We start from the raw sequence: 16,764 nt of genomic DNA on the forward strand, positions 1-16,764 counted from the left end.
ATTGGCATTAAAAAAGTCTTCTGACAATGAGACATTTGATTGTTCAAGTGATAATGATATCATAAGGCTGAAAAATCTCATCTTCTGTGCAAGGAATGAATCTGATCCAAATTATGAGATGTTGAAGGAATTACAAATTGAACAGAATGAAAGTACGTTCTCATTTATGTCTGTTTTTGAACGTTTATATAGGGCGGTCATTCCAAATGTCAGACTGAATGGAATGATCCATTTATTCATCAAGAAATTTAATTTCCTTGATAATGCAGCCTGTGCGGTGGCATTAAATAAAAAGTCCCTATTCGAATTTACGACATTTATCGATTTTGTAAGAAATCACCAAAGTCAATCAAAACAGAAATCAATTAATTCTGAAAAACCAACACGAAAAAGGGAGAAATTCTGTGAAAAGCCAACAGTGTCTCCCAGATCCAGATATTTTTGTGACAAAATGTATGAAATTCGCAGGAATTTGCATATAAATTACAAATCATACAATCCATCACAATTATCATCTAAAAATCTTTTTCCACAGGAAAAACCTTTGTTTCCCTTGTCTCCAGTGAAGGGATTGGTCACTGGGATTGATGATCCCAGACAAATGATGAGTAAAAGCTTTGAAAGACAGAAACAGGAGTCTTGTGCAGATTCTCTCCCCGGGTTACTATTGAAAGAAGAAACAATGTTGTCCAGAGAATTTGATAGCCAGCAACAGCTGGGTGGTCTTTCAGAGAGAGACATTTTTTCTCATTTAAGGAGAAAAATTGAGTTACAAAATAATTTCCATTCTAATATTCTGGAAATTACTGTAATAGATCGGATCTTGAAAAAATTGAGGTTTGGGTTTTAGCTGGATAAAAGGGGTTTTCTGGATAAATAAATTTTGCTATTTGATAATCATGATTATTCATATACAGTGAATCTATATATATATATATATATATATATATATATATATATATATATATATATATATATATATATATATATATTAAAAGTAGTGATAGTAAATCAAGGTCATATCTTCATTTAGTTATGATAGTCTAAAAGTTGTAAATTAATAATTTGATCTCTGTATATGGATAATAATATTTAAAATGTAATAATAAGAGAAAGTAACTGATTCTATGTGTTTCATTTTTTATCATAAATATGATAAGAATTTTATTCTTTTATTTCCCTCAGAATTTATCAGTAAAGCAGATTAATGAAGTATTAACTTTTTATTTATAAATTTGTTCTTGTCCACAATCAGGTAACATATATCTTATTGTGTAAGGTTAATCGTGAAAGCATGATTAATAATAATAATAATAAGAAGAAGAAGAATTATTATTTTCTCAGGTACCAATTGCCAGAGGACCATTAGTTTAACATTTCTTTTCTGAATATATATCTTCCTTAGAGTTATTAGAAATGAAAAAAAGGTTTTGAAGTGGAGTAATTAAAAAACTGCTTGCTGTTTTGGAATGGTGTTCTTTGCACGTAACCAGAGCATGTGACTTTTGAATTACTAAAGCTAATAATAAATGTCTGTTCTATGGTCAAATGTACAGTATGTGACTATTAATGGTATCTGTTACTCATGAGTATGTAATACATTGGAATTTGTATTTTTTTTCAAGAAGTACTTCAAATTAGTAACATTATTTTTTGAAATGCGCATAGAAAAAAATGGAAAAAAAGGGATATGTGTCTGTCAATGTTTCTATGTAGAAGTATATGTTAAAAGAATCATGACAGTCTTGTGTGCATAGATGTGTCTATGAATGACTGATTGTCTGAGCAGCTGTCAACGTAAATTACTTGTTTAAAAAGGTCTTTGAAGTTTCCAAAGAAAAAAAGGGGAAACATTTTTTTTTTTACTTCAAGGTTATAATATGTATGCATATTATTTAGAGTAAATAAGTCATAGTACATAAGTATAAATAATGAAGGAATGTATACAGAATATATCTTATTCATAGACATATTTCTTTAGTATAGAGATGTTAGGATCCTTATTAAAGGGTTTATTCTGAAGAATTACATTCTAGAATAAGGTTTTAACGTTTTGATTTTTATACAGGTTTGTGTTACTTACTTCTTTTTATTGATACATAGATTGGTAATAATTTTTCTTTTCAAATATGGAAGTGATATTTATAATATGGTCTTGAAGATATACAACATAAATTTTAATTTAATTTAATCTTGACATATTAATTTTTATAACATCATATTTGATGATAATAAAAGGAAAAGGTTTGGTCTCAATCACACACTTATATTTGATAAATATATGTGTCTACAGAATACTTTAATAATTAATATTTCAAGTACAAAGGAAAAATTGGGAATAAAAAAAAAGATATATTTGAAGTATATCATAATGCATTTATATACTAAGAGAAGAGTATTATTTGCAAAGTTACATGACAATTATTTTTATAGGTTACTGATATGATAGGTATGGAAATCCTATAAGATACTGGTAATATTAAGGTTATGTATTATTAAAGACATAGGTGTTATATACATAGAAGGCCTTATTGTTATTTCAATTTTTATTTTTTTTCCGATTTTCATTTTTCCTTTTATTCCTATTTTTTATATTAATTATTATTATTTAATATTCAAATTTTTAATCAAAATTTTAATTCTACAATTTTTTATTTTTCCTTCAAATTTTAAATATCTCAATTGAGAAAACACTTCAAAATTTAGTTAAGTAATATCTAATATAAGAATATTACTTTATTAAATATGAATCATATTAAAAGGAAAGTTCCACTTTTTTGGAAGAAAAGAATACTTCCTTCATCAATATATACAATTATTTACTTCCTAGTAATACATTATTTTTATATTAGTATGTTAACACAATAAGGATGAAATATTACTTATAGTTACACATTTTCTTATATAGTAGGTTATTTTATAAATAATAGACAAATCAAATAAATTAAATTAGAGTAATAAAGATGGAAGATCGAGGTACATCTAGGTTTACCTTCCTATATTTACAAATAATATACATATTATATTTCTTAATCAATAATAATTTTTAATGTATAATATTGTGTTTTCATGGAATCATCCAGTTTTTCCTAAAAGGTTATTTGCTTTGGTTTATAATTTTACAAATGATCTAACTAAATAAGCCACATTGTTGCCTTTCATATTTATAATATGATACATGTTATGGGTACATATTATATTATTTCATATTTTATATTACATTTTGGTTACATTCAACACATTGCCACCTATGGGTTTGGAAAGGTAATTACACCAATGATAAAAAAGGTCATTATATGAGAATACTATCGTCTATACCATTATGCAGTATTATTTTATCATTCTAAGTATCAATTATATTAATACTTCTACGATAATAATATGACATGGTATTATAGTATTAGAGTTATGATACGCTGTGACATTTATTAGTGATAGTTATTGCCATATTTGGTATCTAGATTAGGGAATGAATCAGTCTTCAATCAAGATTATAGAAGATAAAAAGACTTTATAATTTTTCTAAAGTTAAAAGGGATTCTGCAAAAAGGTACAAAAGGTAACGTCTCAAATAAGACTGTGTTACATACAAAATACTTACCGCGTTTGAACCTCAGAAACACAGTGATCTTATGGTTCCAGGATGGATGACCCTGACACATGGTCTGTGCCTTAAGACCTCACTACAGTTACTAAGGAGAACAATAACGTGTTAAAGTTAACCCCTATCGTGCTGACCAAGAACGTCTTAACATCTGTTCCAGGATTTTACAACAGGCAGCGCGGAGGATAAAGGTGACTAATGTAAATTACACTGCACAGACATCAAAGACTTATGCTATTCTTCTACACTCATGAACTGTGGTTTATCAACATTGGCTATGGACTTTGTAATAAAGAATAAAGTTTATGGACTTGATCTAACGATGATAAACGCAATACGGGACTGTATTAAATTGGTAACCATTCATCTTTTATCAAAGGATTTATTTCTAAGAGACTGTGTTTATGCCAGATTACATCGGAGATAAGAAGACATCAACCCAGAGGACATCATATGGTGACCGGATTAGTTTTGCATCTTTTAAGGTCTAGCGAAGTATAATTATATATTTTTATATGATTAATCAGTCACGGCCTAGCATAACATGAATCCACATTATTATATTATTGAACTTACAACATGAATAATGCAAATTGATTATTATTCATCATTATTATTGTTATTAATCCATTATCGCCAAATAAGGAAAGAAGATTTGTTATTTTAATGATGTATTAATTAATTTTCGGGGTTTCATTAATAATAATTAATAATTCACCCGCTTCAAGGGGAAACTGTAAAAACATTAAAATTAATACATCTAGTTATCAAATATTTTATAGTAGGACATATATGTTCACAGTTCTGTTTATGTTGGAGGGCATAGTTTATTGATAAAGTTCTTATAAGGAATAAATATTAAGATATATATAGATATATTGAATATACATAAGTGCTGACATGGAAGGATATATATATATATTCTTCCTTCTGGAAGCTTCTAGTGATTATGTCATATGGAACTGTGTTCAGTTGAAACACCCTATATGGATTGGACAGTTGTCATATAACACACGATGGAGGGGGCTACGTCTGCTCCTGCACGTCGCCTACTGTCCCAGAAGACTTCCAGGCTGCAAAATGAACACATGCTGTCAAGCCTACGGTATATCACCCCTGCCTTGCCATTCAGAATCCAAGGAGAGATGGATGAAGATTTTCTATTGATCAGTATGGACTAATTGAACTCTTACGTAAGCTAATGAAGTATATCTTCTTTTTCCTTTTCTGTAACTGAACTGCAACTTTATAATTTAGCAATCATTTTTATCAGATATAAAATACATTCATTTTTTATATTTTTGAAGTTCTTTCTTTCATGCGCTTTTACGTATTTGAAGAAAAATATATTTAAGAGTATATTTTTAACAAGCAGTCGGTGAAGAAACTGCAGCTCCCACTCCGGTCACAGGAGCGGTGGACCCCTGGGCCCCGGTAGTGACTCCCCATGTAGCAACTGGCAGTGACTCGCCTGCCACAGTAAGGATGTCGGCTCCGGCATATATCCGGAATGTGGTGGGAATGTATATCGGATGGCTCTGTCAACCCGTACGTACTGTATGCTGGAGGCGTGTATGAGGATGATGCGGAGTCCACCAACGAGGACGAGGCCCCGACTGCCGGAGGGGGTGTGATAGTGCCAATCTGCCGGCAGAGCGAGCTGCCCGGGCACTTTGCAAGTGCATGCCCTGGCAATCCCCGGCCTTAAAGGGGCCAGAGCCCGCTACAAGTTTTGAAGTTTACAAGTTGCAAGTTTGATGTTTATGGACTGTACCCCTGTTGAACGTCCTCATGTTCTTGGAAGAGGCCATCTGCACCGCAGGTGGGGGGTGGCAGGGTAGTTAAAAAGTTAAAAGACACAGCGCTCCGTTCTTGTTGAATGTCTTCACCCCTGCAAGCTCAAAGTGAAGAGGCCATCTGGGGTCGGAGCCCCAGGTGGAGGATGGAGCCCGGTCTGGAGGAGCAGTCGTACCCGTACCGTCCCCGTACAAGCTAGGGACCCCAACGTAGAGAAATACTTTGGCGTAGTGTTGGGGCTCTATTGCATTGATCAATTCAGTAGCTAAATTTCTCTTGATTCATATGTTCATGGCAGTAATGCAGATTCCATTTTTCACATTTTCACTCTTACATATAGCTATTGGATTTTTCAAGTCAGTATTCACACAGCAGTTTCTGCTATTTCATGTATTCCCCTTACATAGTCACTGGTGTGCATACCTTATCTCCCCATAGTGATGTTTTTTTAGGTTTTTGCACCCAGTTCAGACTTAGAATGGTGTTCCAAACTTTATTCCTTATTTATTTGTACCCGTACCGTCGGCAGCTGAAGACGGAGTCTTTTGGACAGTGCCACCCGTAAGCGAAGGTGGCATGGGGGACTCGTGCTGTCCGGTGGTGGTCCGGGGAAAAGCTGCAAGAGGAGGCTGTTCCGGCAGCAGAGTTTAAATGTTACAATTGACCAACCTTCTCACCATGCCGCAGTTTCTGGAGAGGCTGGTTGGAGGATGGGCCTGCGGTAGAGTCGGCCGAGGCCCTGTCACCAGCAAAACTGGTGACTACCCTCCGGGTCAGGGGTCCCCTGGATGTGGGGCCGTTGGAAAAGGACTGCCGGGTATGGAACTTTTTACCCGGCCCGTTTGGGCAACACCCGGACCTAAAAAAAACACTAAAAAGGAGCCAAGACAAATGATATGTGCACACACAGAATGTGGTGAGCCTTCCTCATAAAGATGGCTGCAGCCAAGGTGCAAGATGCTGATGTCACAGCCACTCAACCTCCACATTAGAGGGGAGGGGCGGCTGCTTAGCATAAGACATGCACACTAATAAGGCTTGCACTGGGAGCCCATCATATAATGAGTGAAATGCAGCCATCTTTATGAGGAAGGCTCACCACATTCTGTGTGTGCACATATCATTTATCTTGGCTCCTTTTTGGTGTTTTTTTTATATAGTTCTTTGTGGTTTTTCTAACTAATTCAGTGTAGGGACTCGCAAGTGTGAGAATCCTTGACAAACGGATTGCGAGCTTACATATTTTGGGCCAAAATATAAACTAATATATCACTATTTGAGGTATGGCATATTTTATCCATTTTTGCAGGATGTGTGTGGACCTTTTGAATTCAGGTGGTCAAATGGTGAGCCTGTCATGTGTTATGTACTCATATAGTGCTAACTGACCCGCCTGGACCTGGTGTTGTGCATCATTTATAGGCCTTAATTCAGACACTGTGCGTCTCGTGTATCCGTGCGAGATGCACCTATATAGTGCTGGTTAGTCCGCCTGACCTGGGTTTCTGGCGTCATTTATAGGTTACAGTTCAGACACTGTGCATTTCACTCATTATATGATTGGCTCCCTGTGCAAGCCTTATTAGTGTGCATGTCTTATGCTAAGCAGCCGCCCCTCCCCTCTAATGTGGAGGTTGAGTGGCTGTGACATCAGCATCTTGCACCTTGGCTGCAGCCATCTTTATGAGGAAGGCTCCCCACATTCTGTGTGTGCACATATTTGTCTTGGCTCCTTTTTGGTGTTTTATGATATAGTTCTTTGTGGTTTTTCCAACACCCGGACCTACCCTGGACTTGGGCAAGGGGTGCGCACCAGTGCTTAGCGGTGGCACCAGGGGGTAGGTTGTTTTGGGTGGGTGAGGTGAGAAGGACCCGGTCCTTCCCGCCCCAGTTTTATATGTGCAACGTTAAAGTAACATGCCTCCCGTAAGGGAGGAAAACAAATAATGCTTGATTGTAAATATGTTATTATACTTGTAAACTGTTCATCTTTTTATCTTTTCCAGTTAAATAAATGGTGGTAGTCGGACAGCCCACGGATGGTCTGTATTTAACCAAGGGGGAGTTTGACGCCCTGGCAGGTAGTCACAAATAGGCCCTCGCATTACACCGTTCCCTCAATAGGAAACATACAGCCAATCAGAAACTCTAGTCACCCCCCTTAGGGAAAGACAGACACACCAGTGGGCGTGATCAGGCGATTGGGACACGCCCACCCAGGGGTCAAGACAGCCCGGGCGGGAAAAACAAGCAATCAGACTTGTGTGGTTTATTAACAGTGAGTACACCAACACTCCCTGCAGTCGCTATCGCCTGCACCAAGCCACCGGGTCCCGGGGGAACCATCAATGCCCACGGAGGGGTTAACAACTTGCTGCACAACATCTCCCCCGGGTGCCCCATAACAGCAGCGGTGGTGTCCCACCTCACCACACACCCTTGGTGGCGTCACGAACTTACTACGGCCTAGCCCGTACATCTACGTCCCCTTTTTATTTGGCGTGTCCGCGAGACCCCCGGGTCCGGAGACCCTCGAGCCACCACTCCTGAAGGTCCGGATCCGAGCAGCGCCGGCTGCTGGTATGGGGGCGGCACACGAATAGGATACATGTGCATCTAGTACATTGCTGCACATCACTTACTGCATATTAACTGGGTATATCTTCATATATTTGTCACTGGTTGTTCCTCCTTTATCTGAATAATATGCCAGCTGCAAACAAATGAGACATTTGTCCATTTGAGTATTTTTTGGTGCATTATTATCTGTTTAGCAATTTGTCATACCTGTATTTCCTATTCAACACTATATATTATATAAGGGGGAGAGAGAAAGGAAAAAAACATCAAAAAAGAAAAAGGAGGGATTTATTCTGTACTTATTTTGTACATATATATATATATATATATATATATATATATATATATATATATATATATATATATGTGAGGTACTTTACAGTGATTATTTCAACATCCTTTCAGAAGGCCGGTGTGTTGGGGATTTATGCCTCTTTGGCTTTTTAATTGTTTTTAATTATCGCCCACCACCCATTTTCCTGGAGCACAGTGACACATAGGATCCGGGGTCAGGATTACAGCCAGGCCCCACGGCAAGGACTCGCATCACCTGCTTACGGTACAGGACACTTAACACGGACAGCGGAGTCCCCAAGTTGCTTCAGGCCACGGGGAGCCGCGAGTCAGTGCAAGGAGGAAGGTCTCACACATTTCCACAGACATCGGTGATTGCCTCCGATTCACCCAGGACCGGCTGGAGTCCATCCATGGCGGCGGAAAGCGGCACCTCCGGGGCCCTTTAAGAACTGTGAGTAAAAAGAACTTTGAACTGCAGCTCCGGTGTTGAAATTGTCATTGCCGACGCCGTCGCACCGCGCCTCGGCGCCATCAGCGTCCCCATCACCCTCATTCTCCCTGGGGCTCAGTCCACCTGTGGAGAGCTGGACTATCTGGGCTGCATTAACATTAGCCCCAGAGGAGAGCAACATCTCGCAGCGGCAGCAAATCACTGCCCATGCACCGCGGATGGCACGGCAAAGCATCCCCCAATCCCATCCAACACCGCTCCTGGAAGAGGAAAAGTCACAGGAAGGGTCCACGGCAGAGGAGGCCGAGACCCCGTCACTGCTGCAACTCGTGACACGCTTCCCAGCGACCCTTCACCCTCCTTCCATCCACCTTTACACCTTGCACCAGTCTGTTTATTTTTTACATGTAGCCGACGGGGCCATGGAGCCGGGTCAGGCCAGGCACAGCAACCGCACAAAACCACTGGCCCAGTGACCCCTGAGGTTGGGGAGCTACACCTGAGTCCAGTGCCCTGCCTGAGTCCATTGCCCTGCCTGATTCTAGTGCCCTGCCTGAGTCCTGCATATCCTGCTTCTAGTGTATCAAGGGATCGGCATATCCAGGAATCTGCGTATCCAGAGTCCAGCGTATCCAGAGACTGGCGTATCCAGGATTCAGCCTATCTTAAATTCGGTATTACCAGCCTTGCAATCCTTCACCTGCCTCACCTGTGTAACTTCACTAGCCTGACCTGTGCCCCACTACCTACCTGTGCCTGAACTCCTGTGTCTCATGTCCTATGCCTGATGACCTGTGCCTAATGTTCTGTGCCTGATTACCTTTGCCTAATGTCATGTGCCTGAAGACCTGTGCCTGATGACTTGTGCCTGATGACCTGTGCCTCATGACCTGTGCCTCATGACCTGTGCCTCATGACCTGTGCCTGATGATCCATGCCTGATGTCCTGTGCCTGAAAATCTGAGCCTAATGACCTGAGCATGATGATCTATGCCTGATGTCCTGTCCCTGATGTCCTGTGCCTGACGACTGTGCCAGTGCCTGCTGTCCTGCCAAAATTTGATGTCCTGTGACAGTATCTGATGTCCTGTGCCTGTTGATGACCTGTGCCAGTGCCTGATGACCTATGCTAGTAACTGATGTCCTGTCTGTGTGTGACGCACCTGGACTAGTCTGGTCGTCACAGGGTACTGCACGCTCTTTACTCTTAGTGCAGGACTCAACCCCCCATGGTTCTGGGTTCCCATCTTGCAGTACTGCATCCACCAGCATCTACAAATCCTAGTGACACCTCACACCACACCCTGTCAGGCACACCAGTGGGCTACTAAGCTGGAATAGGACCGCCCACCTAGGGGTCAGGCGGGGAGGTGGGAAGTGACAAGTTAGTTGAGTGGTAGCCTTCGAGCTGTGAGGAGCTCGAAGGAAGCTGGGAGTTGGAGCTCCCAGGGGAGAAACAGACTAGATCGCAGACGGTGGTCTGGACCCGGAGGAGTCGGAGACCCGGTCACGGGAGATTGGGACTGGGTGCTTTGCTAGTCTTGGAGGATAGCCAGCAGCTGCAGTTCAATAGCCGGGCTGGGACCGAAGGCACGTCGGGGTATATGGAGAGGGGGATAGGGCTTTCCAAGCAAAGCAGCCCACTGAAATCCCATGCGTGAGCTCCTGAGAGCAAGCTCCTCTGCTACTCCTAGTAGGGAGCGGGGCCCGGAAAGCTCCAAGCTGATGGGCCAACTGAACACTTTAAAGTACTGTGCCAGGAGGCAGGCCACAGACCACCAGGCAGTGCTGAAGAGGATGGGACCCGGACGAGCTCCCCCAAGAGGGCAGCGACACCCAGAGACTTGGTTTACCAGGTTGCCAGCATCTGCTTTCATGCTGAGTAAGTACCTAATTAACCCCTACAACCAGCAAGCCTGCGCTCCCCCTGCACCTTATTCCACCATCCAAGGTCCCGGGGCCTTTCCCTACCCATGGAGGGTAACGTCATCCAGCTGCCCCACTCCATCACCCCGGGTACTCCCATCGGCGGTACTCCCTGTTACCGCACACCACGGGTGGCGTCACAAACTATATCTCCCTTGTAAATAACACCCCCCTTTTTACATTTAAGAGTGGCCCCAAGCCCCCGGGTCCGGAGACCCTCGAGCCACGAGTAATCACCCCCGGATCCGAGCGGTTCAACCACTGCAGAGACGGCACATAAGCCTTCAAGTACTTGCCATCCTGTGTCTGATACCCATCCTGTGTTCCAGAACTTGCCTGTACCTGTGTAAATTGTTCCAGTCCAATCTAGCCCTATAGGACTCCTAGTACCTATCCCGTCCGTAGCTCCTCTCCTGTTCTGCTGTCACCCAGCTCTGCTCAGCATCCACTGTACCGGACACTGTACTCTGAGTAACACCTGGTGTCTATGGCAACCAAGCCCAACCTCACCATCAGAGGCTCTGGTGAATACCTGGTAGGCACTTAGTTGAGCCCCTCACACTTCAGGGTAAGCCCGGGTCCCCCCTGTGGTCCAGACTCACTCGAACCCATGAGCGATACAAAAAGGCAGAATGGAGGCAGAGTGGCAGGGCAGAGTGGCATTGCAGGGCAGGGCAGAGTAAAAGGACAGAGTGGCAGAGCAGTGAGAAGGGCAAAGTGGTATTGCAGAGTGACATGGCAGGGTGACAGACCAAAGTGACAGGGTAGAGTGACATGACAGTTGAAGGGCAAAGAGTGGCAAGGAAACATGGCAGGGTAGAGTAGCAGGGCAGAATGACAGAGCAGAGTGAAAGGGCTGAGTAAAGGGGCAGAGTGACAGGACAGAGTGGCAAGGTAGAGCAGACTGATGGGGCAGAGTGGCAGGGTAGTGTGACAGGGTAAAGCACAGTAACAGGGCAGAGTGGCATGGCCGAACGATAGTCAGATGTAGCAGAGCAGAGACAGATGCAGTATCTATGACCGTCTCTGCTCTGCTACATCTGACTGTCTCAGGTCTGCTATATGTAGAGCGTCTCTGACAATCTCTGTTCTGCTTCATCTGACCATTTTAGGTCTGCTACATTTGAGTGAGACGGTTAGATATAGCAAAGCAGAGACGGTCAGATGTAGTAGAGCAGAAACGGTCAGAGATGCTACATCAGATTACTGTTTCTGCTTTGCAGAGCAGAGACATGTACAGTCTCACTTGGATCGCAATAAAGAGAGAACATGAGCAAAAATTGCTATGAAAATAGACCAGCTAAATTATGAATATTTTTAATTTATTTTTAATAGTTATAGCGGCATTTACCGTGGACACAACTGCTTTAACTATTGTAGCTATGTGTTTTCCAATTGTTTTCGAAGCCTGTTTTTTTCCATGTACCTTTTTTCTTTTTTTCTGGGGCCTCTGGTCTGTTTATTATGTTATGGAATTATTCTTCCTTACCACTTTGTATATATCGTAATAAGTTTTTCTTGGGCCATGCTCCTGTCTTAAACACCATTATTCAAGGCTGTTCAGCACTATATGGGCGTTTTTTCACCTTTTGTCCATAATTATGCTGTTGTAACCTTTGTAGTTTTGCAATTGCCCTACTAGCTTTTCACTATACACCTAAATTGTTTTTGTTTGCACCTCTGGTCCGTTATATCTGATATGGGACAATTTTTCCCTACCATTTTGTATATATAAAAGAACCTTTTTGTGGGCCATGTTCATTCTATAAATATTTTACAATAATCAGGTCCCTCAGCATTATATGTTTACCAGTGGTTTAAATGTGAACCCAATATCATCATCCCCACTTCCTATCCTCTCCCTGATGATGTACTAAAGAGATTTTGTAAATGAATATTTAATTATTGCACTTGGCACTTTGAAAAAGAAAAATAAATTAAAAATATTCATAATTTAACTGGTCTATTTTCCTAGCAATTTTTGTTCATGTTCTCTCTTTATTGTGATATTTAAAATGAGCTGCTGTGACCACTATTGGCTCCTCCCACTTTTGGTCTTAGTCTGTTAATGAAACTAAATTTTCTCCTTAGTCTCACTTAGATGTAGAAGAGCTGAGACGGTCAGCTGTAGCAGAGCAAAGACCGATGTAGCATCTCTGACCATCTCAGCTCTGCTACATCTGAGTGAGATGGTCAGATGTAGCAGAGCAGAGACAGATATAGGTATTGGTACTATAATTTTGGGTCTATACAACTTAATGTAATGTGGTTACTATATGGTGGTGTTATGCTAGGTCTAAATAATGCAATCTTGTTACTTTGTAGCAGTATTATGCTGAGTCTATACAATGCACTGTGGTTACTATATGGTGGTATTATGCTGGATCTATACAAGGCAATGTAATGTTTTTACTATATGGCAGTATTGTGCTGGGTCTATATAATGCATTATAGTGTGGTTACTATATGGTGGTATTATGCTGGGTCTGTACAATACAATTTTGTTACTATATGATAGTATAATGCTGCGTCTTAACAATGCAATCTCATTACTATATGGCGGTATTATGCTGGGTCTATACAATAGAGAGATTAAAGAGGGGTCTCCCAGCAGCGTAGATCAATACAGGTCACTATTGTCATAATCTAGGACCGGTATTTTTCGCTCTAGAGTTTCACACACCCGGCCTGGTCATGTCAGGGGTTAACTCCAATCAGCCTCATTCCGGTTTCAGGAGACACTATATATGGTCACTGCATTCCTGGGCTGGTTTTAGTTTTGCTCTGCAGCCTGTGACTTGCTCTGGTGAGATTTCCTGGTTTATCTCACTCTTTGTTGTCGGGCCCTGACCTGTACCCTCCCCCGTTCATCTATCTATCCCAGTTCCTGACTTCCCGCTCCTGTCTGTTGTTTGTGTTTCCCTCTGCATACCTGATCTCCCGGCTTCTGACTCGGTTGTGTTTTCTGACTTGATTTTGATCCTCCCTCTGCACTGACTTGACTTCCCGGCTAGACCCTGACTTTTTTGACTACTCTATTGCCCTCTGGTGGGTCGCCTCTTAGCTGCCTGCTGGAGTAACTCTGCTGTACTTCAGCTGCCTTTCTGTTACAGTGTAACTTTGACTCTCCTTCACTACTCTACTGCCACCTAGTGGGGAATATGCTGTACTATGTCTAACTAGCCCTTTGTACAGTGTAGTTCTGATACCTTTTAATGACTAACTAAAATAAAATAAATGATGTTACAGAGCAAGCTTTCCAGACTCCTTAGGTCTCTTCATCAGGCATGGTATAAGAAAATATCTGAAGAAACACAAATATATACACAAACAGAGCAGAGGCATGATATTTTATCATATCATGGTATATTATCATATTTTTATTACATCATGCCTCTGCATTGTTTGTGTATATTTGTGTTTCTTCAGATACTTTGTTATACCATGCCTGATGAAGAGACCTAAGGAGTCTGGAAAGCTTGCTCTGTAACATCATTTATTTTATATTAGTTTGCCATTAAAATGTATCACAACTACAAGATTATAATTTTGTTTCTTTCACTGAGAGCAATGAATCACAGACTGAGAGATGATATTGGAAGAAGAAGGGTCTCCCAGCAGCACAGAGTAATTCAGCAGAGGAATATCATAGTCTTATAGCAGGTCATAGGCACATAGTATATCAGGAAACCAGTAATCTGATGTTGTGTTAGGTCACAGATGGAGCATTATATTCTTCTGGCGGATCCGGACATTAAAAAGTTTATCCCCCAAAAACCCAGTTCAAACTATAGGAGGGGTCGGTCACTCAGGGACCATCTGGTCCACAGCTTTTACAGGAAACCAACACCAACAGGGACGTGGTTAGACAGGAAGGTATGTGGATTTTTTCGCTGAGGAGATTGCTCCTATTGTGGGTATATGAGGCCATCTAAATCTATTAAGAGTGCTAACAATGGAAAAGAGTTCTTCATTAGGGATTTTGCCAACTGCAAGACAACGGGTGTCGTTTATGTGGTGACCTGCACCTGCCCCCTGGATTATGTGGGGAAGACGAGGAGAGAGTTCAGGAGGCGGGTGGGGGAACATTTGGGCGACATCCACAACAAGCGGGACACCCCTTTAGCTAGACACGTGAATGAGAAACATGGGGAAAATCCACACCAGGTGTCCTTCTGTGTCATGGAGGTTGTCAAGTCTAATCCTAAAGGGGGTGATCTTGATCGGTGTATATTACAGAAAGAAAGTGAATGGACTTTCAGACTGGATTCCCTAACCCCCAAGGGAATTAATGAACAGTTATCCTACACGTGTTTTTTGTAACAACAGGGTGACACTATATGGTTCTGAGATACAGAGTCTGGCAATGATCTCCTGTTTATGGGATAGCAATAAGTTATTTATTTATTCATCATTTCAGGTCACTGTTCTTCATGACCCAGAATATAATAAAGTGGTATTAGTATAGGGTGATAATTCTTAAAATTTCCCCTCCTCACAATAAGCCCACCCAGTTATTCCCCCTGATGAGGGATCCGTCTGGAATATATATATACAGCCCAATAAGTATATCTATAATTGAAGTTATGATGTTACATATACTCCATTGTTACTGCAGTGTTTGTGGGACGTTTCTGTATAATCCGGTTATTTAACCATTGTATTGAAATCTTTAATCTAGAAGTGTCACAGGCATGCGTTCCACTGTGGAACACGGAAGTAATGAGGCAATGACAGTGTTCGGCCTGCTGACGCTGTGCCCTAGACCCACCCTATCTGAGGGTGGAGTTGGTGACGCTGAGCCCCTGTGCGGTGGGCAGGGTGACGGATGTGCGTAGGATGCGTTCCACTGTGGAGCGCAGTCGGGGTGACGCCCCTTTGAGCATGCGCTGTGGCACGATCCTACGTGTATGGGGGCGGGATGTTGGTGCGCTCCACTGTGGAATGCGGAAGTGAACGCGGTCATCATTGTATGGCATGTGGAGGAGCATGGACAGATAACATTGTGAAAACAAGTAAGGTAATTAATAATCACCATGCTGATTGGTCAGCATCTGGGCTTTGAGGACACCTGAGGGGTTATAAGGTAGAGTGATGCACCTGGTGGCCTCCTTAGCATCATGAAAATCTAGCAGCATACTGGCTGCCATAGGTATATCGAGCCACAACTGATTTATATCAGCCTCTTGATGAACCATGAAATGGGGAAACGCATTGAGGCATGAGGCAGTATAAGCTAAATTGAATCTATGTCCCTGCTATAATTTAGGTTCTTATTGAGAACGATTGTGGCCCCTTGAATTTTGAGGTTGATTGTGAACCCTATACATGCACTTTATAACTTTATGTATATGCACTGCACTTTATGTATGCGCACTGCACCCTATCTTTGTGCTTAGGGATTCACAGGGACATAGCAGGGACAGTCGTCGAGGAGTGGGGGCGCCACCACGTATCCCTAGGGTGCCAACCTCCACGGCGAGGTAGGGCGCAGGAGGGAGTGGACATTGTAGGGTTTGTTCTTCCCTCTCTCCTCTGTGCACCGAGTCACTTTATTCACATGAATTGTGGTATTTTACCTTTTAGAATTATCTTTAAATGTTAAGTTTTAGTTAGGGTTTTATGGAATTTGTACACTTACCCTTTGACTAGTGAATTTTCTCTTCATCAGGCATGGTATAAGAAAATATCTGAAAAAAACACAAATATATACACAAACAGAAACAGGAAAAAAAAAACTGTGGAAAGAAAGCGCAGATAGGGTATTACCCCAATATATGTGGGGTGAGGAGGGGGGAGTAATCTTACTCACCAGATGTAGTTGTGACAGTCAGAACTACTTTACTCGCGTATACAACTTGATCACGGCTGCAGCCACCCAACCGGCAGATAACAGAGAAGAGTAGAGAGGGGTGATTAATTGCCGCGCCAAATGATCACTGTCCAAATGTCATATTAACGTGTCTTTATTGTTGGCATAGGTCTACGCGTTTCAGGAGCTCAGCTCCCTTCCTCAGGACCGTCAAGCACAAAGAGAAACCTCAAATCCCTGAGCTGAGCTGAGCTCCTGAAACGCGTAGACCTTTGCCAACAATAAAGACACATTAAT

At 41.7% G+C, this 16,764-nt stretch overlaps 1 protein-coding gene across 1 annotated transcript in view; it reads right to left on the reverse strand.

Annotated features, from left to right (window-relative positions):
* The window catches only part of PCNX2 (pecanex 2), a 1,407,555-nt gene that overhangs the window by 1,275,100 nt on the left and 115,691 nt on the right, over window positions 1-16,764 (reverse strand). The window lies entirely within an intron of this gene.

The sequence above is a fragment of the Anomaloglossus baeobatrachus genome, chromosome 3, assembly GCF_048569485.1.
Source record: "Anomaloglossus baeobatrachus isolate aAnoBae1 chromosome 3, aAnoBae1.hap1, whole genome shotgun sequence".
In the NCBI taxonomy this organism is placed as follows: domain Eukaryota; kingdom Metazoa; phylum Chordata; class Amphibia; order Anura; family Aromobatidae; genus Anomaloglossus; species Anomaloglossus baeobatrachus.